The sequence below is a fragment of the Lynx canadensis genome, chromosome C1 (genome assembly GCF_007474595.2).
Source record: "Lynx canadensis isolate LIC74 chromosome C1, mLynCan4.pri.v2, whole genome shotgun sequence".
Classification (NCBI taxonomy): Eukaryota; Metazoa; Chordata; class Mammalia; order Carnivora; family Felidae; genus Lynx; species Lynx canadensis.
Window position 1 is genome coordinate 13,976,029 of NC_044310.1, and position 10,372 is coordinate 13,986,400.

Here is a 10,372-nt window from a genome sequence, read left to right on the forward strand (position 1 = left end):
GATTCTGTGTCTCCCTCTTTCTCTGTCCTTCCCCTGCTTGCACTGTGTGTGTGTGTGTGTGTGTGTGTGTGTGTCTCCCCCTCTCTCTTTCTCTCTCTCTCTCAAAAATAAATAAACATTAAAAAAAAAATCTTTTAAAATCACATTTAGAAATGTGGACATAAATGCCCAAAAAAGTTGTTAAAACATTGTAAGTGGTCGTCTGGGGGAACAAGACTGGAGAACGGGAAGAGGGGACTTAGGGGACCTGCTTCTTTTGTTGTTGTTTGTTTTGTCATAAGCCTTTTGGTGCTTGTTTTTGTCTGGCTGTGTTACGCTCTGGTGCAATAATAAATCCTGCAAAGCTCCATGGCTTAACACAATAACAGGTGGGTTTTTTTTTCTTCTTCTTCTTCCAGAATCCAGTGTGGGCTGGGTAGCCCTCTTCAGTCTTGTAGCCCCATCATCTGGACCTAGGTCATGGCAAAAAGAAGAAAAAGCTGGGGGGTAGGTGGGACATTTTGAAGGGCCAAGCCTCGAAATGGCTTATATTGCTTCCATCCGACCATCCAGAACTCAGACACTTGGACCCAACGTAGCTCTAGACAGCAGGGAAATGTGGTCTTCCCAGGAAGACACACGGCACTGTCTGCTTCAACACCTGTTACTTTTTCTTTTATTTATTTTTTTTAATGTTTTATTTATTTTTCAGAGAGAGTGAGAAACAGAGTGTGAGTGGGGAAGGGACAGAGAGAGAGGAAGACACAGAATCCGAAGAGCCCGACACAGGGCTTGAACTCAGAAGCCATGAAATCATGACCTGAGTGGAAGCTGGACGTTTAACCGACTGAGCAATTGAGGCGCCCCGAGAGCAGTGAATCTTTAAAAGTTAATAGACTTTATTATTTAGAGAAGTTTTAGGTCACCAGAAAAATTGATCAGAAGTGCAGAGAGTTTTTCCATATACCCTCTCTTCCCTCACTACACACATAATTTTCTCAAATTTTTAAATATATTCTTTTTTTTTTTTTTTTTCAACGTTTATTTATTTTTGGGACAGAGAGAGACAGAGCATGAACGGGGGAGGGGCAGAGAGAGAGGGAGACACAGAATCGGAAACAGGCTCCAGGCTCTGAGCCATCAGCCCAGAGCCTGACGCGGGGCTCGAACTCACGGACCGCGAGATCGTGACCTGGCTGAAGTCGGACGCTTAACCGACTGCGCCACCCAGGCGCCCCTCAAATTTTTAAAAATATGCAACACTTCACGAATTTGTGCATCATCCTTGCACGGTGACATGCTAATCTTCTCTGCGTTGTTCCAATTTTAGTGTATGTGCTGCTGAAGTGAGCACAATTTCCTCAAAACTTTTTTAAGTTTATTTATTTATTTGGAAGGGGGTAGGGTTAGTGAGAGAGAGACACAGAGAGAGAGAGAGAGACTCCCAAGCAAGCTCTGCACTGTCAGCCTGGAGCCCCACATGGGGCTCGAACTCCTGAACCATGAGATCATGACCTGAGCCAAAATCAACAGTCGGATGCTTAACCGTCTGAGCCACCCAGGCACCCCAATTGCCTCAATTTTTAATATCTTGCAGTGGTGTGGAACATTTGTTATAGTTGATGAGCCAATATTGACACATCACTGTTAACTAAGTCCAGAGTGTATGCTAGGGTCCCTCCTGGTGTTTTACACTTCCGTGGGTTTCATCAAATGCATAATGTCATGTATCCACTCTTACATATCTCCTGTGCCTTAAATATCTTCTGTGCTGCGCCCCTTCATTTCTCCCCCACCCCGCCACCCTGCCAGCCCCCATGTTCCCTGAACCCCTGGCAACCACTGATCCTCTTTCTGCCTCCATAATTTTGCCTTTTCTGGAATGTCATATAGTTGGGATGACTTAGTATGAAGCCTTTTCAGACTGGCTTGTTCCACTTAGCAATACACATGTAAGCTTCCTCTATGTGTTTTCGTGCCTGGATAGCTCATTTCCTTTTAAGCGTTGGATAATAGATTCCATTGTTTGGATGTACCGCTGTTTGTTTATATCCATTCACCTATTGCAAGACATCTTGGTTGTTTCTAATTTGGGGCAATTATGAGGAAAGCTGCTATAAACATACATGTGTAGGTTTTTATGCAGACATAAGTTTTCAACTCATTTGGGTAAATACAAACGCAACTGTAGAAAAAAATCGTTGCTGAATCTTATGGTAACATGATGTTTAGCTTTGTAAGAAAGTGCCAGACCGTCTTCCAAAATGGCTGTACGTTTTGAACTCCCCCCCCAGGAATGAATGGGACTTCTTCCTGATGCCCCACTTCCGCATCAGCATTTGGTGTTGTCATCATTGTGGACTTTAGCTATTTTGATAAGTGTATAGTGGCATCTCATTGTGGTCGTAATTTGAAATTCCCCAATGACGTGTGAGATTGAGCCTCATTTCATCTACTTATTTGCCACAAGCACATCTTCTCTGGAAAGACGTTGGTGCAGATCTTTGGCCCCCTTTTTCGCCGGGTTGTTTGTTTTCTGGATCGTTGAGTGTGTTTGTTTGTTTAAGTGGGCTCCATGCGGAGCGTGGAGCCCAATACAGGGCTCGAACCCACAACCCTGAGATCAAGAGTTGCACGTTCCACTGACTGAGCCAGCCAGGGGCCCCTAGAATCCTTTTGATTGCTTCAGCACCATTTGTTGAAAAGATTATCCTTTTTGCATTGAATTTGCCTTTGTTCCTTCATGAAAGATCAGTTGACTATATTCACGTGGGTCTAATTCTGAGCTCTCTGTTGTGTTCCATTGATCTGTTTATTCTTCCATCAATACCACACTGTCTCAATGACTGTATCTTTAGAGTAAGTCTTGGCAGTTGGGTAATGTCAATCGTCTGACTGCGTTCTCCTTCTTTGTTTAATGTTTTTTATTTATTTTTAAGAGAGAGAGTGCCTGCAGGGGAGGGACCAAGGATCTGAGGATCCGAAGTGGGCTCTGCGCTGACAGCAGTGAGCCCGATGTGGGGTCCGAACTCACAAACTGCAAGATCATGAACTGAGCCAAAGTCAGACGTTCAACTGAGCCACCCCCGTGCCCCAATGACTTTGTTCTTCTTTAATGCTGTGCTGGCGATTCCAGATCTTTCGCTTGGTCACATAAACTCAGTTTGTCAATATCCAGAAAGTAACTGGCTTGCATTTTGACTGAGATTGAACTGAATCTACGGACCCAGTTGAGAATATCTTAACAATACTGAGTTTTCTTATCCACGAACAAAGACTATCTCTCCTTTTATTTAGTTGTTCTTTGATTTCCTTCATCAGAGTTTTGCCATTTTCCTCACATAGATCTTGCATATACTTTGTTAGATATTATACCTAAGTGTTTAATTTTGGGGGTGCTAATGTAAACAATATTGTTTTAAATTTCAAGTTCCACTTGTTCTTTGCTAGCATATAGGAAGGTGATTGGTGTTTATGTATTAACTTGTATCCTATATGCCTGGCTGTAATTGCTTTTTTTTAATTTTTAAATTAAAAAAAATTTAACGTTTATTTGTAAGAGAGAGAGGCAGAGCATGAGCACGAGGGGGCAGAGAAAGAGGGAGACACAGAATCTGAAGCAGGTTGCAGGCTCTGAGCTGTCAGCCCAGAGCCCAACGCGGGGCTTGAACTCACGAACCATGAGGTCATGACCTGAGCTGAAGTCGGATGCTCAACCGACTGAGCCACCCAGGCACACCCTCAATTTTTTAATTTTTTAAAACCACTTTATTGATGAATGATTGACATACAAAAAGCTATACAGATTAAATGTGCACAACTTGTTGAGTTTAAGATGCGGCTGTTTTTTCTTTTTTTTCTTTTTTTAAATTTACATCCAAAATAGTTAGCATATAGTGCAACAATGATTTCAGGAGTAGATTCCTTAGTGCCCCTTACCCATTTAGCCCATCCCCCCTCCCACAACCCCTCCAACAATCGTCTGTTTATTCTCTATATTTAAGAGTCTCTTATGTTTTGTCTCCCTCCCTGTTTTTATTATTTTTGCTTCCCTTCCCTTAGGTTCATCTGTTTTGTCTCTTAAAGTCCTCATGAGTGAAGTCGTATGATACTTGTCTTTCTCTGACTAATTTCACTTAGCATAATACCCTCCAGTTCCATCCACGTAGTTGCAAATGGCAAGATTTAATTCTTTTTGACTGACGAGTAATACTCCATTGTATGTATATCCCACATCTTCTTTATCCATTCATCCATCGATGGACATTTGGGCTCTTTCCATACTTTGGCTATTGTCGATAGTGCTGCTCTAAACATGGGGGTGCATGTGTCCCTTCGAAACAGCACACCTGTATCTCGTGGATAAATGCCTAGTAGTGCAATTGCTGGGTCGTAGGGTAGTTGTCCTTTTAGTTTTTTGAGGAACCTCCATACTGTTTTCCAGAGTGGCTGCACCAGCTTGCATTCCCAGCTGTAATTGCTTTTTAGTTCCATGAGGCTTTTGTTGATGCTTTGGGATTTTCTACATACACAATCATGCCATCTGGGAACAAAGTGAGTTTTATCTCTTCCTTCCCAATCTGCATATTTTATACCATTTACTTTTTATTCCATGAATGTATTCTTTTGCTAAAAATGTTTATTTTCTTTTAAATTTTTTGGGGGTGCCTGGGTGGCTCAGTCAGTTAAGCATCCGACTTCGGCTCGGGTCATGATCTCAAGGTTTGTGGGTTCGAGCCCCGCGTCAGGCTCTGTGCTGACAGCTCAGAACCTGGAACCTGCTTCAGATTCTGTGTCTCCTTCTCTTTCTGCCCCTCCCCCACTTGTGCTCTGTCTCTCTCTGTCTCTCAAAAATAAATAAATGTAAAAAAAATTAAAAGCAATTTTTTTAAGGTTTGAGAGAGAGATAGAGAGCATGGGGAGGATAGAGGCAGAGAGAGGGAGAGACAGGAGGGAGAGAGAGAATCCCAAGCAGGCTCTGTCTGCGCTGTCAGCTCAGAGCCCAATGAGGGGCTTGAATTCACAAACCAAAAAATCATGACCTGAGCCGAGGTTGGATGCTTAACTGACTGAGCCACCCAGGTGCCCCAGAACGTTTATTATTTTTTTAAAGATTGTATTTTTAATCTCCACACCCAGTGTTGGACTTGAACTCACAACCCCGAGATCAAGAGTCACGTGCTCTACTGACTGAGCCCGTCAGGCGCCCCTAAAAATGTTTCATATTCACAATGAAAGGACACCTTGGAAGGGTTCTTGGTATGCCAGTGTGCTAAGGCACTCTGTCATCAGACACAAAATCCTGAGTCTCTGTTCCCTTGCTCCTCCAAAGTTAATGATGTTACAGAGAACAAGCATTGGTGAGGATGTGGAGAGACTGAAACGCTTGTGCACTGTTGGTGGGAATTTAAAATAAAAATTTCCCATTTTAAATGGAAAGCAGTGTGCAGGTTCCTCAAGACGTTAAAAACAGAATTACCGGGGCGCCTGGGTGGCGCAGTCGGTTAAGCGTCCGACTTCAGCCAGGTCACGATCTTGCAGTCCGTGAGTTCGAGCCCCGCATCGGGCTCTGGGCTGATGGCTCAGAGCCTGGAGCCTGTTTCCGGTTCTGTGTCTCCCTCTCTCTCTGCCCCTCCCCCATTCATGCTCTGTCTCTCTCTGTCCAAAAAATAAATAAACGTTGAAAAAAAAAATTAAAAAAAAAAACAAAAAAAAAACAAAACAGAATTACCAGTGAACCAGTGATCCAGCAATTCCAGTGTTAGGTATTTACCCCCCAAGAACTGAAAGCGAGATCTCAAAGAGATATTTGCACACCTATGTTTATGGCAGCATTATTCATGACTAGGGTTGTGGAACCAATCCAAATGTCTACAGACAAATGAACAGATACAGAAAATGTGGTAGGGGCATCTGGGTGGCTCAGTTGGTTAAGCGTCTAGCTCCTGATGTCAGCTCAGGTCATGATGTCACTATTCGTGAGTTCGAGCCCCATGTCAGGCTTTGCAGATTCTCTCTCTCCCTCTCTCTCTCTGCCCTTCCCCCAACTCGCACTCGCATGCGCGCACACGCTCTCTCTCTCTCTCTCTCTCAAAATAAATAAATAAAATTTAAAAAATTAAAAAAAAGAAAATGTGGTGATACACACAATGGACTATTATTCAGCCTTAAAAAGGAAGGAAATCCCGTCAGTGCTATCGTGGATGGACCTGAGACATTATGCTAAGTGGAATAAGCCGGCCACAGAAAGATAAATTTTGGTATGATTCCACTTACGTGAGGTACCTAGGGTAGTCAAACTGATAGAAACAGAAAGTAGAATGCTAGCTGCCAGGGGCTGGGGGAAGGGAAGTGGAAAGTTAATGGGTACAGAGTTTCGGTTTCGTAAGATGAAAACGTTCTAGAGATCTGTTGCACAACACTGTGAATATACTTAATGCTACTGAACTGTACAAAATGATTAAGATGAGGGGCGCCTGGGTGGCTCAGTCAGTGAGCGTCCGACTCATGATATCGGCTCAGGTCACAATCCCAGGGTTGTGGGATCGAGCCCCATGTTGGGCTCTGTGCTGAGTATGGAGCCTGCTTGTGATTCTCTCTCTCTGTTTATCTTTCTCTCTCTCTCTCTGTTTATCTTTCTCTCTCTCTCTCTCCCCCTCTGCCCCTCTCCTGTGTGCACCTTCTCTCGCTCTCTAAAATAATAATAATAATAATAATAATAATAATAATGAATTAAGAAGATACATTTAATGATATGTGATTTTTAGCAGAATTTCAAAAAATGTTAATGATCTTTCCATATTGAACTGGAAGGCTTTTCGGGTCCCACCAGACCCTATAGAAATCTGTCTGTAAGCAAATACTTAAACATGTCATGTTATTACTGTCTAAGTTTTAAATAATAAGTATCTTTTAAGTGTCTTAAAGGGACTGTTTGAGGAAAAAAAACGATTATGTTGCAGTGAGAGCAGCCAACTCTAATTTATCAGGTTTGAAAAGTGAAATTTACGTTTCTTGAGTTTTCTTAAGGACATCAAAAGCACACAGCATTTGCTGGGATTAAACAAGTTTCAGTTTTCTGAGTCAAAAAAAAAAAATGCAGCTATTCAACTACCCTTTATTGTGTAAAGAATTGGGACCGGCCACGCTGTCTGGGTAATTAGTTTGTTTTCAATCTTAAAAGCACGTCGAAAGTATTTCCTTATTTGTTTTGCGGACTAGGAAGCTCAGAGCAAGATTTGCAGTACATCTCTTACTTTTACCTGGAACTTTATTTTTTTTAATTTATTTATTTACTTACTTTAAAGTAGGCTCCCTGCCCAACCTGGGGCTCAAACTCATGACCCTGAGATCAAGAGTCACATTCTATCGAGTTAAGCCAGCCAGGCGCCCTCTACCCGGAACTTTAGGAAATAATGCATTGGGGCAACTTTGTGTTTTCTTTTGTCTCTTATTTCATCTGACTTATTCCCTCCCCTAATTTTTGCTTGGCCCAGCTTCATCACTTAATTTTTTTTTTTTTAAATCTTTTGCACAAGACACATTTCGTAAATCCTCTTTGGACCACGGTTGGGGTAGATAAATAAATAAAATAGAAATGACGAATATGAACTGAACACCTTACAGATATGGTCTTATATAGTCATAAATTTCCAAACATCATCAAGTCCATGACTTCCAAAAACAAATAAAACACCAAGGCCAAGTGAAATTCATCCTAGGAGGCAGAAGGAAGTAGCAAAGCATTAGGGGTGGACTCTTTAACTAGTATATTTCATATCTCTTTGTAAACAGGAAGCAGAAGCTCTAACAGCCAAGCAGCTGATGGGGGGGGGGGAGTAGGGGGGAGGAGGTGGGGAGGAAGGCTGGGTTCCTGAACCAGCCCGTTCTGGGGGCAGCCTTGATTGAAGAAACCAGCAACCTTCTAAGAAAGAGGTAGGAAGCTGAAACTATGCAGTGAGGAAACTTTTAAACACGCAGATGTATCATAAATCAAGACAACACTAATGACTCCTGTCCTGTTAGTCATAATCTGCTTCGAGTGGTTTCTCCAGCAGTGGGAGTGAGGGACTTTGAGCTATCCCCTTTGCTACGGAATTAAATCAAACTGAGTAAGTGCTGCATCAATTAGGCTTTTTGGTTGCAAGCCACAGAAACCGATTCTAGCTTCATCGAAAACCAGAATACACTAGAAGGATGTTATGGACTGAATGCTTGTGTTTCCCCCGAATTTGTATGTGGAAGCCCTGTCCCCCAGTGTGATGGTATTTAGAGATGTGGCATTTGGGAGGTAATTAGGGTTAGATGACGTCGTGAGGGTGGGGCTCTCATGACACGATTAGTGCCCTTATAAGAGACACCAGGGACCTAGCCCTCCCTCCCACTCATGGCACGCACAAAGACGAGTTCATGTGAGCACATAGCGAGATGCCAGCCACCTCCACAAAAGGCCTTAGAATGCAGCCCACCTGGCTGGCATTTTGATCCTAGATTCCCCAGCCTCTGGAACTGTGAGAGATAAATATCTGTTGTTTAAGCCCCCCCCGGTCTGTGATATTTCACGATGGCAGCCTGAGTTGACTGCGACAAAGGATATGGGGGTTCGCAGAACCAAGAGGAAACCGTGGGGCCAGCTTGGAAAATCAGCGGGAACGAAGGGATCTCTGAAAGCCCATCAGCCACATCTGTACAATTCCTGGGACAAAAGACACTACTTCCTGTGGACCGGGAGTCAGCAAACTATGGCCCGCTGGTCAATTCTTGCCCGCCACGTTCTTTTGCAAATAAAGTTTTATCGGAACTACCTCTTTCTTACACCGTCGCTGGTTTCTCCTAGCAGGACTGCAGAGAACAGTGACTGCCCGAGAGTACTCATACATTGACATGTTGTCTGTGGCTGCCTCTGCCCTGTGGCAGCAAAACGGAGTAGTTTCGCAGAGATCGTATGACCTGCAAAAGCCTAAAATATCTACCCCAAAAGTTCGCTGCCATAGACTAACAGAATAGAATGACATGGTGCCTCCTCCCGCCTCCCCAAACTGTACAATGTGCTGCTGGCCTTGTCTGGAGGGAAGCCGGATAGCAGAAACTACAGCTAAGGTTATGCTGGATAAGGATAGGTCAAGTTCATATGCTTCCTCTGTGATGGATGTGGGGTTTCCAGCCCCCTTTCCCATTCTCTGTGTCCTTAGAGAGTCCATTGGCTGAGCTTAAGTCCTGGGCCCATCTCTGTGCTATGGGACAGAGGGTGGAAGGATCAGGCCCTCTTGGCTTCATTTACAAGGGTGCCAGGCATTCCTAGAAGATGCCAAGTGAGTTCCTACACAGGGGGCTTGGGGTTCTACTAGCAGGAAGGGGGAGCCAGATGCTGATTGGCTGGAAGTCTACGAATGTCCTCCTAAATACTTACGAACAGCACAATCATTGTGACCCATCAAGGTACACACGGCTCTCTCGTTCATTCGTTGTCATGCCGCACGTCCGGAATCTGGCCACTTCTCACCCCTGCCGCAACCCTGGTCCGGGCCAGCATCATCTCATACCTCTTACATCATTGCAGGCGGTACCTTGTCCTCCCCGCTGCTTCCAGCCTTGCTTACTATGGTCCGTTCTCCACACAGCTGTCAGAATATTCCTTCAACTGTTCGTTTCCCAGTAAACTCGAAGTAATATTATGTCATAGCTCTGTCCACGGTGTCCAGTGGCTTCCTATCTAACTCAGGGTCAAAGCCAAAATTGTCACCATGGCCTACCAGGGCGTGATCTGTCCCCCCACTGGCTCTCTGATCTTACCTCCTACCATTCTTCCCTTCCTCACTCTGTTCCAGCCACGCCAGCCTCCTGGCCAGTCCTGCAAACGTGCAGGCATTGTCTTGCCTCAAGGCCTTGCTTCTGGCCCTTCCTTCCGCCTAGGAATCTGTTCCCCCTGGAAAGCTGCATGACTTCATCCCTCAAGTCCTTCAGTCCTTGCTTAAATGTCTTCTCCGCAGAGAGGGTGTCCTTGACCGCCCTGTGACCTCTGTCTGCCTCACCCTGTTTTCTCTCTCGCCGTAGCCTCTCTCACCACCAGACACGTGACACACGGCTGTTCCTTTGTTGTCTGCGCATCTCAGAGAGTCAACTCTGCGAGGGCTTCTGCGCCACAGTGAATTCTGCCTGGAGCAGAGTAGCACTTGATGACTAAATGTTCAGTGGAAGAATCCTGGGGCACCCGGGTGGCTCGGTTAAGCGTCTGCCTCGTGCTTTCAGCTCAGGTCATGATCTCGCCGTTTGTGGGTTTGAGCCTCGCGTCGGGCTCTGTGCTGGCAGGGCGGGGCCTGGTCGGGATTCTCTCTCTCCCTCTCTCTCTCTGCCCCTCCTACATGCTCGCTCTCTCTCTCTCTCTCTCAAAATA

At 44.6% G+C, this 10,372-nt stretch overlaps 1 non-coding gene across 1 annotated transcript; it reads right to left on the minus strand.

Moving 5' to 3' along the window:
- Window positions 1-1,227: 1,227 nt before the first annotated feature.
- On the minus strand, window positions 1,228-1,333 carry LOC115522536. The gene has a single exon (XR_003971440.1). It is a non-coding gene; the product is annotated as a U6 spliceosomal RNA (small nuclear RNA).
- Between the last annotated feature and the right edge of the window lie 9,039 nt (window positions 1,334-10,372).